We start from the raw sequence: 14,062 nt of genomic DNA, 5'->3' as shown, positions 1-14,062 counted from the left end.
TTTTTCCTGCTATTTTTCCAGTCAATGGCAGAACTGTATGATCTATGATCTGCAGAGTTGAGTTGGCGAGCAGACATCGAATCAAACCATGGCGAGTAACACCCACTTTTTTATTGCTTCCCGCTGAGTTAAGCTTTTCTGTGCACTTCATTTTATCTTTCTTCCGTTTGTCATTTAGCACAGCTTGCTCTTAGATGGCCTGTTAAGGGCGGGAAACTCCGTCCAAGTTTGTAAGTTGCTTGGTCTCCAAAAATATTCCAAAAACCTCCTAAATTCTCTTTGGCAGTCCGTTTTCAAGTTCAAAATTAATTGGTCCTTCACTATGCCAACATTCATATTAAACCTTTTCAGAATCTTTTCACGGTGACTCGCTTTAGTAGTTCTAAAGAAACTTTTCTGCTATTCAGCAGGATACAGGCGTTTGGCACAAGTCAAATGAAACGGCACGTTTTCCTTTCATCCCATTTACCCTTGGCCGATTAGCTCAGTTAGAAAGAGTTTCCGTGGAAGCATCACTTTAGCAGACAATCGATCACAATCCTTCGGCCACTGTCTTTCAAGAGGTTAACCAGCTAACTTGTGGTTAACCAATATTAGACACAGCTTGTTTGGTGGCCGGCTTTTCCACAGGGAGCTAAACATCTTCTTAATGTATTAAAATGATTCGGCTTTCCGTTCGGCGGTAAAAGGGACCATCGTTTTTCAAGCAAGGGCTAGACGCTTTCTTACTCTCTTGGCAATCAAAATTTAGGCTGCAAGCTTTTTGCGAGAGAAAAAAAATTCAACTTGAAAACTGTACATTCGTGCAGAGCAGGTCGTTCCTCTCATTTTAGTTTGTTAAAAACTTTCCCGCAGCTCAATTTCATGATGTTCGAATAGTACATTACTTACAGCACGCTTTCACGTGCTTTCTGAGTGCATTTCGTAAATAACACACTTAAAATGCGTCGCAGAACGAAAATAAAATCGTCATTACCGCGATTATGGCGTGAGCGATGATATTAGAACCTTATATTCGCTTTAGTAGTTCAGTTCGTTAATGTTATCCGCAGTCATGATTAGAGCACATGATTACGCGCTACAGTTCACGGAAGAAATATTGGCTTAGTGTTTTGTACTTGCTAACGCCAGCAATACAAGTGTTTTGACCCATTGCCTTACTATTGGGTCCTCTTTCGATCCTCAACGTCGGAAAAAGTGAGATTCTACTGGAGCGCAATGCAAAAACAAACGTCAGAATTCGCGTTATTAAAGCTTTCGTTTGTTAGATGTTGTTAATTAAATAAAACGAGGCACAAATCAGGCGGTAACAGATAACAGTTATATTTTTACGAGTGTCGGCACGCGGAGTAAATACTAGATACAGTTATATATAATCTGGCGCTGTATATCATGATTATTCACTGACGGAATTTTACTGAGCTTGAAAGGGGGTTGCGGTATGGCCGTGAATCAAATCTGGAGAAATTTATTTTTAAGGTTTGCTTGGCGATATGGTTGAAAGGAAACAATAGCAGGCTGTGATTGAATAACGATTCAATATAAAAGAAAAATTAACCCAAGCCAAGTATGATTAATGATGCTTAACAATAACAGGAGACGGAAAGCAAAGTTGTAATTTTAGGCTAATTTTAACAAAACATAAATACTTTAAACTATTTAGGACTCCGGGGTTAGATGCTGTGTGTTGTTTCCTTCTCGACTCAACTAAAGTAATTCTTAAGAGTGTCCCGAATGAATTTGAAACTATTTTCATTTCTGACGAGTTTAGTTAAAAAAATATCACCTTGTAAAACTTCGGCCCCCAAAATTGCCCCTTCTATCCAATTTCTCAATCGCAATTAGTGACAATTTAGCTGTTTTTCCTTTCCATAACAATAAAATCTTTACCGAAGGAAGTTGTGGGTGAAATTGGTTTTCTTTGCGACACGACAGCGGGTCATGTTGTAACATTGACTTTACGTCAAAACGACTTACCGTGCTTGGCAGAAGCACATGAAGCGTGCTGGGCTCTGTGCTCATCTCGGCGCATTTGATGTTCATAATATGAGCATTTAGTGTTTAGTTCCGGGAAGCAGCCAGCGTAAAATTAAACCGATAAAGCAATCAGAGCTATAAATCACTTACCTTTTGCCTTCCTTAGTCGTCTTGAAATTAAGAACCCACGACGGATCAACGAACATATAAACAAGACTTGAGCTTACTTCATCGCTCAAAATAGTCTGGGATTAGACAATAGAGCTTTGTGTGAAGTGTGGGAGGTTGTTTTTCACGAATGCTAATTCCTAAGAACTTTAGCCCACTTTTCATTACGTTCGTGGACTTGTCATTTCGTATGTCATGGGACTGCAGAAATAGGGCAATTAAGTCTCCTTTCCGGCTGGATGCCAACTTTTCGCCTATTGTTGTTAAAACTAAACGGAAGTTTGCGGTATAAAATAATTTACATGTCGATTGTGTATATGGTATTTTCGCGACAATCTTTTATATCCTCTTTTTGCAGCTTTATAAACTTATGAGATAACAGAAATTTTTTTATATATGTTCATTCGAGAGAACTTCTTTCTTAAAATGTTCAATAGAACTCTTTGAAACTGATATTTTGAAAAAAGTAAGGGGGCAAAATTGATTCTGGCATTGTCTATCAAAGCAAATGAACTGCCTGAAATAATGGCCGTTTAAAGTTTGTTTAACAAATGATTAATTAGCTCAGCCTTCAGGCAACATTTCAAACATTCAACGTACAGGCTTGGCGAAGTAAAAACCCAAGATGTTGAAAAGTTTCACTGCATGCAAAACTCTCCAAAAACAAACATCCTATTCAACAATATCTATCTCGACGCGTCATCATGTCGCTCAAGTTTTAGGTTCATTGTTATTGCCACTGCTGGAAATTATCAGCCAAACAGAAGGGTTTAGCCTTTGTATAAAAGACATGATTAGTAAAGACTTAATTGCGACCCGTGTGACATGAACGGCGACAACAATATAAAAGACCTTAGTGTTGAAACAAACGCATTGCTCTGAAAATGAGTTAAAATGACAGATATTATCTTTAATTGACGTACCTCTTGCAAGGATTGTAAATGAGCCAAATGCTTCACAGAAGAGGTCTTTTGGTTTTATTTGTTCAGGTTGGCTAAGCTAAATAATCCAAACTCCCACCACTGACCAAGGCACAGCAATGAATGCCTTTCAGTTGTTACAAAAGCGCGGGACAGTGAGTTTCATTCACGGTGAAAACAACCCCCAAATAATACCCACTATATAAGGAAATATACCGAGAAACAGTTGAATCAAATATATCTAAGAGCTATTTGCTCGGACAATTGGGCGCCTATAGCGATCATAGTTCCTTAAATAAAGTGATTTACAAGTCACTCTTAATGAAAGAAGTTATTGTTTGGCCGGGGACTGTTTACTTAAAACAAGACCGCCCTATGTTGGCTTAGGCGTTCACTAGCAGTTTAGTGATGCGTAAAACACTCATGAATATCTATCTCAACTGTACAACGAGTACATAAGCCTAAGCTTTGGGAATGCTGAAAGCATGTCAGCTGAATTATATACCATGACTTGAATTGTTAGAGAAAAGTTGCAGTTACATTCCAATAAAGTCAGATAAGTATTCGAAACATCACCTGCAAAACACCTCTATACAGTGGGGGAATCTGGTATAAGTTAAGTTACGAAAGTCGTACAAAATGAAAAAAAAAACCCAAAGTATTCGCCATAAAGCTATTAAAAAGCGACATGTCACTAGCAGTAGAAGGAATGAAACATCTTGAAGCAGGCTACAACAACAGTCCACAGTTTCCTATATCATGTTGATGATTGACCAAGATACATACGCTTTTAAATCTGACGAATGAGTGTTTTGTCATCAGGGTCAATTAGTGTCTGCGCCCGATTTTTAACAATGACTGACAGCCATGAAAAGTTATCTGTACGTCTGTAGAGGTTGTGCAAATGATATCTAGCGGACGAGACTGGAGATTAGACGATAAAAATGAATATCTATATTGTTTCCTGAACTCTTTCAAGAATGTGAAAATAGTGGTTATCTGTCTTCGTTAGCCGAGAAAATATCCTTCCATTTTATAACGTTTTTAACTTCCAAGAAAAACGGATTCGACAAGTGCACTGTAAACTAAACAGCGCTGTCTAGGAAATACCATTTCCTTTTAGCTAGCTTTTAGTTTCAAGCCCGAACAGAAGGTTGGCTCAAAATGTAGGCACTCCTAAATCAGTTTTACGACTTTAACGAAAGAAATGTAGCCAAAAATTGCCTGACTATGCTCTTCTATCCTGGAACTGACTTCAATATAATTCCAGCCCGCACTTATGCTTCTAAAGAAAAATTCTTTGGCTTAAGATGGAAACAAGTGTCGAAGATTCCTTTTAGTCTGCCCGTCTGTACGAGATTTATCACCCAATTTCAAATATTTATTTCTTAAACTGGTTTTGTTTTATACCTTTTTTGCCCAGAGACTAGAGTAGTCCAAAATGTTTCACTGGCGTTTTCTCTTCAGAAATATTCGCATCTCTCCATGTGACTCAGCCTTTTTTTCGGAATTTGGTTGCGTGATTTCAACTGATCTTACTTTTTTCTTGCGTGCAGCAAACTGGTCATTCTTCATCTGTTGTCGAGACTTATTGGCTTGAAGGCTGACTGTCGGTCACACATGGTGACTTTTCCGTCTATTTTTTCTAATTTTGAACATAAATTTGCGTGATGGCAACAGGTGTCCCCGTTTTCGTTTCCTATTTGACATGTTATTTGCGTGCTGAATCCTGGCAAAAAATGCTTGTCATTTGGCGTCTGCTTTCAACGATCCTTTTACGCCGTAAAAACGAATTCAAGAAGTCTCTCGAAATTTAAAATGTAAATGTTGTTTGTAGTGGTCATGAACTTAGCTTCATATCTCTTCGAGACAGCTAGTTTACAGCAGGCATGCCACTGAAAAGGAGAAAACAAATATTTTAAATAAGCACAACATAGTAAAATGTCTAAAATGTCCCTACTAGTACTAGCAGGAGGCAGAGCAGTTGGCTATATACAAAACGTGATCGAGGATTTGAACAAATCCAGCTAGTACGGGCAGGGTGGAGGAATTGATCCCGGGACCTCCGGGCTCCGGTACAACAAAACCAGCTCCCTAAACAACTCGACCAGGCTGCCTCCTCCTGTTCACTCGGGCTAACCATCCCCTGTATGGAGAGATAACCGTGAATTCAGTTTAACTCTATTATTCCACCCGCGCTCTCTTCGCCAATTCAAGTAACCGAAAAATGAGATTAAGGGACGGACCATTATTTTTTTTTGGAGGGCGGGGGGGGGGGGGGGGATGAAAAATATTGAAAAAAATTGTTTGCAGGGCCTGGAAAGACAAAATAAATTGTTTGCAAACACGATATGTATAACAAAAAATAGTAAGAATTTCGAAAAAAATGTTTGCAGAGGTGCATAAACTAAAAAAAAAAGTTTGCAGAGAAAACTTTTTCATTCCCCCCCCCCCTCCAAGAAAATAATGGTCCGTCCCTAAAAGGTTTTATTTTAATCCCTGCACCAATTGAACAGTTATTTTTGAAAAAGACTTAGCGGTTAAACATCATCTGCTTCAGGCGAGAAAGCTTTCAGAAGGCAAGTGAAAGAACAGTTAGGCATTAAAAAGAAAGGATTTAGTGAATATTTCTGCGGCTATAAAGCTTCAGAGTTTATACGTGCAGAGCAATAAAAGTATTCCCTGGCCTGAATTTCTTCAATAGACGTTATTGTCCATTCAAATGCTTCCCCTCTAAAATATTCCTTTTCCCCCACTTAAATACTCGGTCTACCCTCCCAACAACTACCTTTCTAACAAACAACAGCAAAAACGTAGGCGTGAGCGAAGGGAACTTCCTCAGCAAGCGTGTCCTACTGTACAGAGAGATTAGACGACATAGACGGCTAAAAGGCACTAACGCAGCAAACTTTGATCTACACGCCGAAAAGACCCTGGGGACGAGGATTTTTCGTGGGAGTAAGAGCTTAAAAAGTGTCACGCCACTCGTTGTACGTTCGTGTCGAATGATCTGATCTCTATTGCCGTTCTTAAGGGTTCCCCATGCCCAATCTGCAGGGAAGCTAAAAATCTAGATGATGTACATAGTTCCTAGCCATTACTGAAGAATTGGATTCCTAAAGCCCAGGTAAAAAATGTTATCTTTGTGTTCCTTTATAATGTAGCTTCTAGATCCATCTACTTCCTTTCGGTGCAAGGGAATTTTCATTGAAATTTTGGAGTTAATCTCGCCCGGTAAACTACATTTATCAAATGAGCTCCGGCTTTTTCCCGAATACAGCTACACATTTGAATCAGTGTCAAGTCAGAGTTTGATATGTGTTCTAGCAAGCTCTGTCGCATTAATGCTGGGTGACTTTGACACCATACACGGCATAAGAATCGATAAGTACACAGACGACACGATCATTATTACCTTCAGGGAAAACTATTGAATTGTTTGCCTCAAGTAAACATCGAAGAAATATCCGATTGTAATCGGCCCGAAATCAGTCAGTTTGCTTTAACACAGATGACAGAAAGTAAGCACCTCTTAATTCTGGCATCCCAGTACAATGTCATTTGAAAATAGATTGTGCAATAGACTGTTCAGTTAGAAAAACTTAAAAGTTTCAAATGAAGATATGTCATCATAAATATAGTTGCCTGTAAAATACCAGATTTATTTAATTGAACTATGTTCCGCTACTGGTTTATCTTTATTTGTTCGAATAAATCGCATGTTTATTCGACCGACAATTCTTAACCGGAAGTGATTCTCAGAAATTCAATTTACGCAATGCTTCTCAAGAACGGAACATGTTGCCATTTGTTTCCTAAATTTCTGCGAACTTCGTTATACGAGAAGATGACGGGATTTTCACATATGTGAACGTATAAGCGTTTTATGGGCAGAGCAGTATCTTATTTACAAGAACAAACGTTCTAAAGAAAACTGTCTCAAAACATCGCGTGACACAGGTAGCGTGACTTCTTTTGTAATGACTACATTGCAGTCATTTTTTTACGGATTTCTGCCTTCTTTTTCATATTTTTCAAAAAAAAGCTCTCTCTAAAAAATATTTTCCGTGTCCAATCCAGAGTAAGTACCAGGCAATTCTGAAGAGCTCCACAGTTTTTAATGCTTGTTTTGAACCACTAGTCCACTAGTATTATTGAGCGCTAACCGTAAACAAGCCGGGCGCTCATCAGGCAAAGTGGAGTGCTAACCGAGGTGCAATTTTAAAAGCGACCAAAAGCGAAGGCGAATGTCCCTACTCAAGATTATTTATTTATTTACAGATCATTAAGTACAACAAAACATTAGCAAATTGTACTAGGTGGCGAAACAATAGGACATGAGGTCCCCTATAAGGTTAAGCCACCCACCCACGAAAAAAAAAAGTGTCATTCTTCATTGTATTTAGTATGCCTGTTAGTTTACATTAGCCTGCGAATACAGCCGCCTCTCATTCGCGTCCCGCAACGAAGAGCGAAACACCTCTTCGTTGCGGGACGCGAATGAGAGGCGGCTGTATTCGCAGGCTAAGTTTACATGTGCGTCTTTTAGTCCCCCATTGTTCATTTGTTTTTATTTCCTTTATTAAGGGGGGTCCTTCTTAACTACAGATCTAGAGCAGTTGTTAAGGAATTGCCCAAGATGGTTTTTGGTGGCAAGTTGTTTTGGAGTGTTCGGCAATGCTTAACGGTGTATTATTGGTGAGGACAACTGCGTTGAAAAAATTGATATTGCGCGCGCGGCGCGCGTAAATAGTGCCAGTCCCAAACCGCGCGCTAGAATTTATAATCCCTAAAACTTTCGAGAGAAAAGTAAAGTTCCGATTTTTTTTAAAGAATTAGAGATAACAGATCCTTCTTCATAATCCTTTGTATGAAATTTCCATTTACATGTAAGGATGGAATGCTACTGAAGAAAGTCTGAAAATACAAGTCTTTATTACGCCCTATCTTTAATAATAATGCGAATTTCCTAAAAACCATACGAAGCGTTAAGCACGTGGACATTCTTTATCTCATTCTGTTGGCATTGATTTTAATTTTCAGATCTATAAGCCTTTTCAGTTTTAGGGTTTTTCCTATTCCGGTCATGCGACTTGTCAAATATGGCGATGATTTGAAACTCTTGAAGGACTCGTCAATGGAGCAACGTTGTGCAAAAATCTTGTCTCTAGGAGGTTTGGTTTCCAAAAAATGACCGTCGGAAATCTTTCTTAGCAACAAATTGGTAGTTAAGAAGGACCCCCCTTAAATTGTAAAAGAACTTCCCAGGCGATATTACACGGTTGCTTTTGGTTAATTTTCCGTCCAATTATTCGTCCCTTTATTTTATATATTTTGATATGCACAATTCATCAGTGCACGTACATATGATAGTGGATGATAGTTTACCTTAAGCTCGCGCGTGCTTCCTATGCCAGGCTCCTGACGCGTATATTAATTGAAACAATAACATGGCGTCGCGTTAAGCCAAAACTTATGTACAAATTGTTCTTGGGAAAAGAGGGGCGGCAGCTTGTTTTCTCGGCAGCTCTTTTTAAAACTATTTTTTACCAATGCTCTTGTGCGCGTGTTGGAATGCCAAAATGAATCACATTCTTGTTGTTTATGGTCATAACAGGAAGTGGCGAAGGTAATTACCCGTCAATCATTATACTGACGATGGCACATTGCTTGGAGGTAAATGATGATACGCTCCTTGGTTTAAAGCTCAACATTCTTCTTATCAATGGCGGTACAGAAGGGTTAAGACGCGTATTCGATGGCCTTGTTCCCCCACCCAAGCTCCAGCAATTTCTAACAATAAAAGAACCCGATATAAAGAAACTTCATCAAAGGAGAATCATTAACAAGTCTCAATGGGACAAACTTTACCCGCCGGTGCCGGGTACTCCAGCGTCCAAACATTTCGACATTTCTCTTCTTTATGTCTTGCTTCGAAATGTTTGTGGATTACCTACCCCTGCCACTGGCTGGGGTGCCAAACCTGCTCCTACAGATTATTCAGTTGAAGGCGCGGTAGAAATGATCCACTGGTATCGTAACAACTGCGGTCATGCCTTGATGGTCGACGTTGATGAGTCTTCATTTGAGACGTCCTGGAAGGAGATTTCTGAAGCGATAAAAATACTTGGTGAGGATTCATCTCGGGTTGAAAATCTGAAAGCAACGCCACTGTTCGCCAGCAATTGTTTGGAGAGACTCGCAAAGTTCAATTTCTCCGGTGAAGTCAATTATCATGCGTCCAAGCATCATCCGGGAACACGCGAATGGGTTTTCAGTCACGTGGACGATTGGTTTCTAGATCGTAGTTCCGATTCACGTGTCTTGATCGTTACAGGAAATGCTGGCATGGGCAAATCAGTTATCGCTGCACAGGTCTGTAAGAAAATGAAAGATCGTGAGGTCCTTGGTGGATTGCACTTTTGCCAGCACAATAATCAGAGGCGGAGGAAACCAGAGTTGATGCTACAGTCACTGGCCAGACACCTGTGTGACACTCTTCCAGGCTTCAAAGACATTCTAACGGGTCAGCTGACGTCACTGAACGCACGTGCACTAGCCAACATGAACATAGAAGAACTGTTTACACATCTCCTTCAAGAACCCACAAACATGATGGCCGATCCAGGGAAGAACATTCTTTTGGTGGTAGACGCTTTGGATGAATGCGAGTACGATGGAAGAAACGAGCTCCTGGATGTGATCATGACACAGTTCCACAAGCTTCCGTCTTGGATTAAGTTTCTTGTGACTGGTCGCCCAGAAAAAGAAATGGTCATCAAACTTTCCCATTTAAGACCATTTGTTCTCCACGCTTTAGATGAGAACAACGAGAGAGATATTAGAGCTGTTTTTCAAAGACAATTTAAGGACCTTCTTGCCCACTAGTGTCTTCGAAGAGAATGTTCATCGTTTTGTTAGCCAAGCTCAAGGACTCATGTTGTATGCCTACTATTTCATTCAGTTCGTAAAGGAACATAAAAGCACTTTAACGTCTGAAGTTATAAATGAAATTTTTCCTCTTGGAATTGCTTCTGTTTACGAGCGTTACTTCGATCGCTTGCAGATGGACCTTGAAGTTGACGAAGGGCCTTTCAAAGATTTTCTGTCTTCACTTGCTGCAGCGCGTTCTCCTTTACCAGTTACCATGGTATCCAGAATCCTTGGCTTATGCTGTGAAACTGAAGACAAGTTATCGCCAACTCCAAAAGATCACTGGATCTATCTCAAGTTTACTTCCCATTCGCGAGGACTGCATTGACGTATTTCACAAGTCCATTGTTGATTGGTTGTCTTCCCCGGAATTGTACGGTCACCACAGATTCACAGTTGAGCCAAGACGAGGCAATGTCGTTTTGTCAAAAGAATGCGAAAAGACCTACGAGTCCATCAAGGCCCGTAAAGATGTCCTCGCAGAGTACACACCAGAGGAAAAATACGCTCTTCAGCATGGAACGTACCATTTGATTGCCTTTGCACAACTTGATGGAACCCGAAAGAGCAATCTCTTTCGCCACGCTTGCAGCCTGGAACTGCTATATGCCAAGCTACAGAGCAAAGCTTGCGATGTCTTCTCGGTAGTTGAAGAACTTCAAAGCGTCAGACCTGTTTTAAAGCTGCCAAAGGTAGACTCCATGGAACTGGATGATTGCATAACCTGCCTGAGACGACATCCGTACGTACTGATGGAAAACCCTAAAATGATTTTTCAGCTTTTAGTGAATGAAGCTGAATCAGTGGCAATGAGTCTTGAAGCTTGTGATGTGATGCAGAAACCAAAATATCAACTTCCCCTTCGGCTCGAAGTGGTTAACAGGGCTCAGTCCAAGGATCCAGTCATCACCAAATTTCGCTGTAAAACCAACGTGAACTGTTGCGATGTTTTGAAGAATGACGAGCATTCACTTCTTGTCTGTGGGTGTGAAGACGGGTTTATTCACATGTTTTCCTTAGAAACAGGACGAGAACTGTGGTGTTGCCTTCGCGATAAGGTCGAGGTTTGGACAACAGAAGAGGAAAGTTGCAACTACTGCGTCCTCGTCCCACAACACGACGCGGTCGTCCACGGTCGATTTGATGAAGCAGTGTCATTTAGTGGAAAACCCAAGAAACTGTTCCCAGACAATAAAAACACTTTCATTGATTCCTGTATTTCACAAGACAGGAGAAAGATGGTGACTAGGCGAACGCATTTGACAGCCGACCTGATGATATGGAACCTTGTCACAGGGGAGCTATTGACCCGTTTGGAACAACCTACTGAAAGCATCACATGTTGCACACTTTCCGTATGTGGTCAATTCGTCGTTTCGGGAAGCTTTGACCACGGAGTCTCTGTATGGGACACGGATGACTCCAATACCAAATGCCAGCATAATACATTTAATGACAAACATCCCTTGACCGTCGATTGCCTTGCCGGTATTGAAGAAAATTCCCAGTTTGTGCTCGTCAACTCCTCCAGGAAACAGTCCTTGACAGTCTGTAAACTAGTCAAAGATGCGTTTGAGACCTCGTCGACAACAGACGTTCACCTTGGATCGGCACATAAAAGTCTTGGCGTATCTAGCCAGGGAGCCTGTTTATACGTGTGTGGTGATTCCCATCACATAAACTGCCCCAGTCTACCATTCTCCGTTCGCATTGTTCCAATTTCCAATACAACTAAATGGAAATATGCCAAAGATGTGGACTCGGAGAGAGTGCTCCTACGACACTTGGATACTCTCTATATGTGTCGCACTCTGGAGAACACAACTTCCACAGTAATGACAGATCGTGGGGTTCAGGCAATTTCCTTTTCAGCCGACGGCAGTCATGTGTACGTTCTGTCCAAGGTGGGACTAAGTGTGTACGAAGCCTCAAGTGGACGATTTCTACATGGAAACACGTCTATCACCGATGCAAACTCCTTTGCCCTGTCGCCCAACGGAAAGGAAATTTTGATTCAAACGAAAGATCGCCTTCAACTGTGGGACTGCAACCTTCAACAGAAAGTCAAGTCTCTAGAACATCCGATTGCACCACAAAGTTTCTTCGGATATATCAACGACGACCTGGTTTTGTTTTTGTCCAAAACAGGCGTCACTCAGGTGTGTAATCTCAACGAACTGACTCTCAAGGAGATCAAGAACAAACAGAAGGTCGTTAATCGAATGCTGCGACATCTTTCCCTTGAAGAAAAAAGACAATAGTGGAAATGTTTCGCATTATCGTCTTCTCTGCTGTGACCGTCACGGAGGACTTACGTTACACGACACTTTCAAACCACGCAGAATCAGGCGGAACGTTTCTAAGGAACAAATTGTCAAGTGCTGCAAATTCTCACCCGATGGAAGGTCCATAGCAACAGGGCACATCGATGGAACATTACAGATTTGGGACGGAAACCATCTTGAGCTTAAAAAAATTCTGAGTTGTGGAGATGGTCTGATCAAAGGGTGTGGTTATTTAGTGCAAGATCTTGGGGATGTCGTTGTGTCGTTAAGCGTATCAGGAACTTTAAGGGTCTGGGATGCTTTCAGTCGACAGCTACTCGGGTTTATGACTTTCGAGAGCAAACTCCGTGGAATCGTAACTTCACCGGTAGATGCGCAGGTTTGTGTTGCTCTTGAGGACAAAATTGTGATTGTTAACGTTCACAGGCCCGACTTTGATTAAAGAACAGCTACTGGCTTAAGAGGACGCCATTATTGTTTCGTCAAAAGATTTTGAGATGACCAACAAATTCCATAAGGAGCCATTATAATAATCGAAAGCGATATCGAATACTTGCCAGGAATTTGGAATTCCTAATTTGTACTCGTCAACTCCTTTAAAAACAGTCCTTAACAGTCTGTACTGTCGCGACGCCTTCCGTCGCAACACGGGCCTGAAATGCGCGAAAATTAAAATATGGAAGACTGACTCGTGGAAATGCCCTGGCATATTATTCAAGGCTAAAGAACAAACGGATATGTCCAGGTTGAACTGGAGGTAACCTTTGAAGCATGCAGTTAAAATCAACCCCCTCGTATCGAATCTAAAGTACGAGCATTCTCTTCTCATCCGCAAAGATCATTAAGCAAGGAGCCAAAAGGCAAGCCAGAGATATGGCCGAACGAAAAGTGGAGGCGAAGTGGCAAGAAAAATGCCTCCCGTTCAAAGTTATCCCGCTTGCTTTGAGAAGATGAGTGGGAATGCTTGGCGCAAGGATCTTTCTCCCCCCCCATTACCCCCCCCCCCCCCCCAAAAAATTAAAAAATCTCCCAAGATATTTCCTCGTTTTAAAACTATTGTTGCAGTCATGGCAGGTTCAACCAAGCCAGACTGGTCTTTTGACGAGGGGCCTGACTAAACATTACCCTGGAAAAAGAAGAAGTCTTCCAAGTTGGGGGTGTGGCACAGGGTAACAACCCTGCCCTTTAAAAATAACATGTTCCTGAAACCTTAAAACGAAACACAAACCACTGTCGTCTAAAACAGGTTTAAGGCATCACGATGCAAGAATAATCAACATGGGGGCCCAAAGCTGATCAGAAGCCCTCGTTGGGAAAGCAAAGCCTCCTGAATGCTAAAAGTGCGTCTCGTGATTGGAACATGCAGTGTACGTATGATATGGGAAGAGATTAGACTAGATGAAGAGTGATGTCACCTGGATGGGCTAGAGCGTCATAAGATCAGCCCAGGACAGAGCGGCTTAGGCGGACCTTGTGGAGGCCTCACTGCCTCGTCCCCAGGCGCCGGTCGGCAAAGGCGGTAAGGCGGGAAAACAGGGAGCGCGGGTGTTGATGGTTAGGGAGCGAGCCGTTTTCCCGTCCGAATCAGGCCCACAACGCCAAGCGAGGCCGTGTACGTCAGTCCCACAACACCAAGCGAACGGAGGACGACGCCTGGGGACGAGGCAGGAGGCCTCATGTGCCACTGGGCGGGGATGAGTGAGTGAATTTTTTCCAAATACGGCTCAAGACAATTTTGAAACACAACTTTTCATTTCTCAAGGCTGAAAAGCGAGACAA

At 41.6% G+C, this 14,062-nt stretch overlaps 1 pseudogene across 1 annotated transcript; it reads left to right on the top strand.

The window, feature by feature from the left end:
* Window positions 1–6,064: 6,064 nt before the first annotated feature.
* On the top strand, window positions 6,065–12,847 carry LOC144657413 (uncharacterized; annotated as a pseudogene). Its single transcript, XR_013571521.1, has 2 exons — window positions 6,065–6,192; window positions 8,683–12,847. The product of XR_013571521.1 is annotated as an uncharacterized LOC144657413 (transcript).
* The last annotated feature ends 1,215 nt before the right edge of the window (window positions 12,848–14,062 follow it).

This window comes from Oculina patagonica, chromosome 6 (genome assembly GCF_052425735.1).
Source record: "Oculina patagonica isolate OP01 chromosome 6, crgOcupat, whole genome shotgun sequence".
Taxonomy (NCBI): Eukaryota; Metazoa; Cnidaria; class Anthozoa; order Scleractinia; family Oculinidae; genus Oculina; species Oculina patagonica.
Note: the sequence above shows the minus strand (reverse complement) of the source record. Positions and strands in the feature narration are given on the sequence as shown.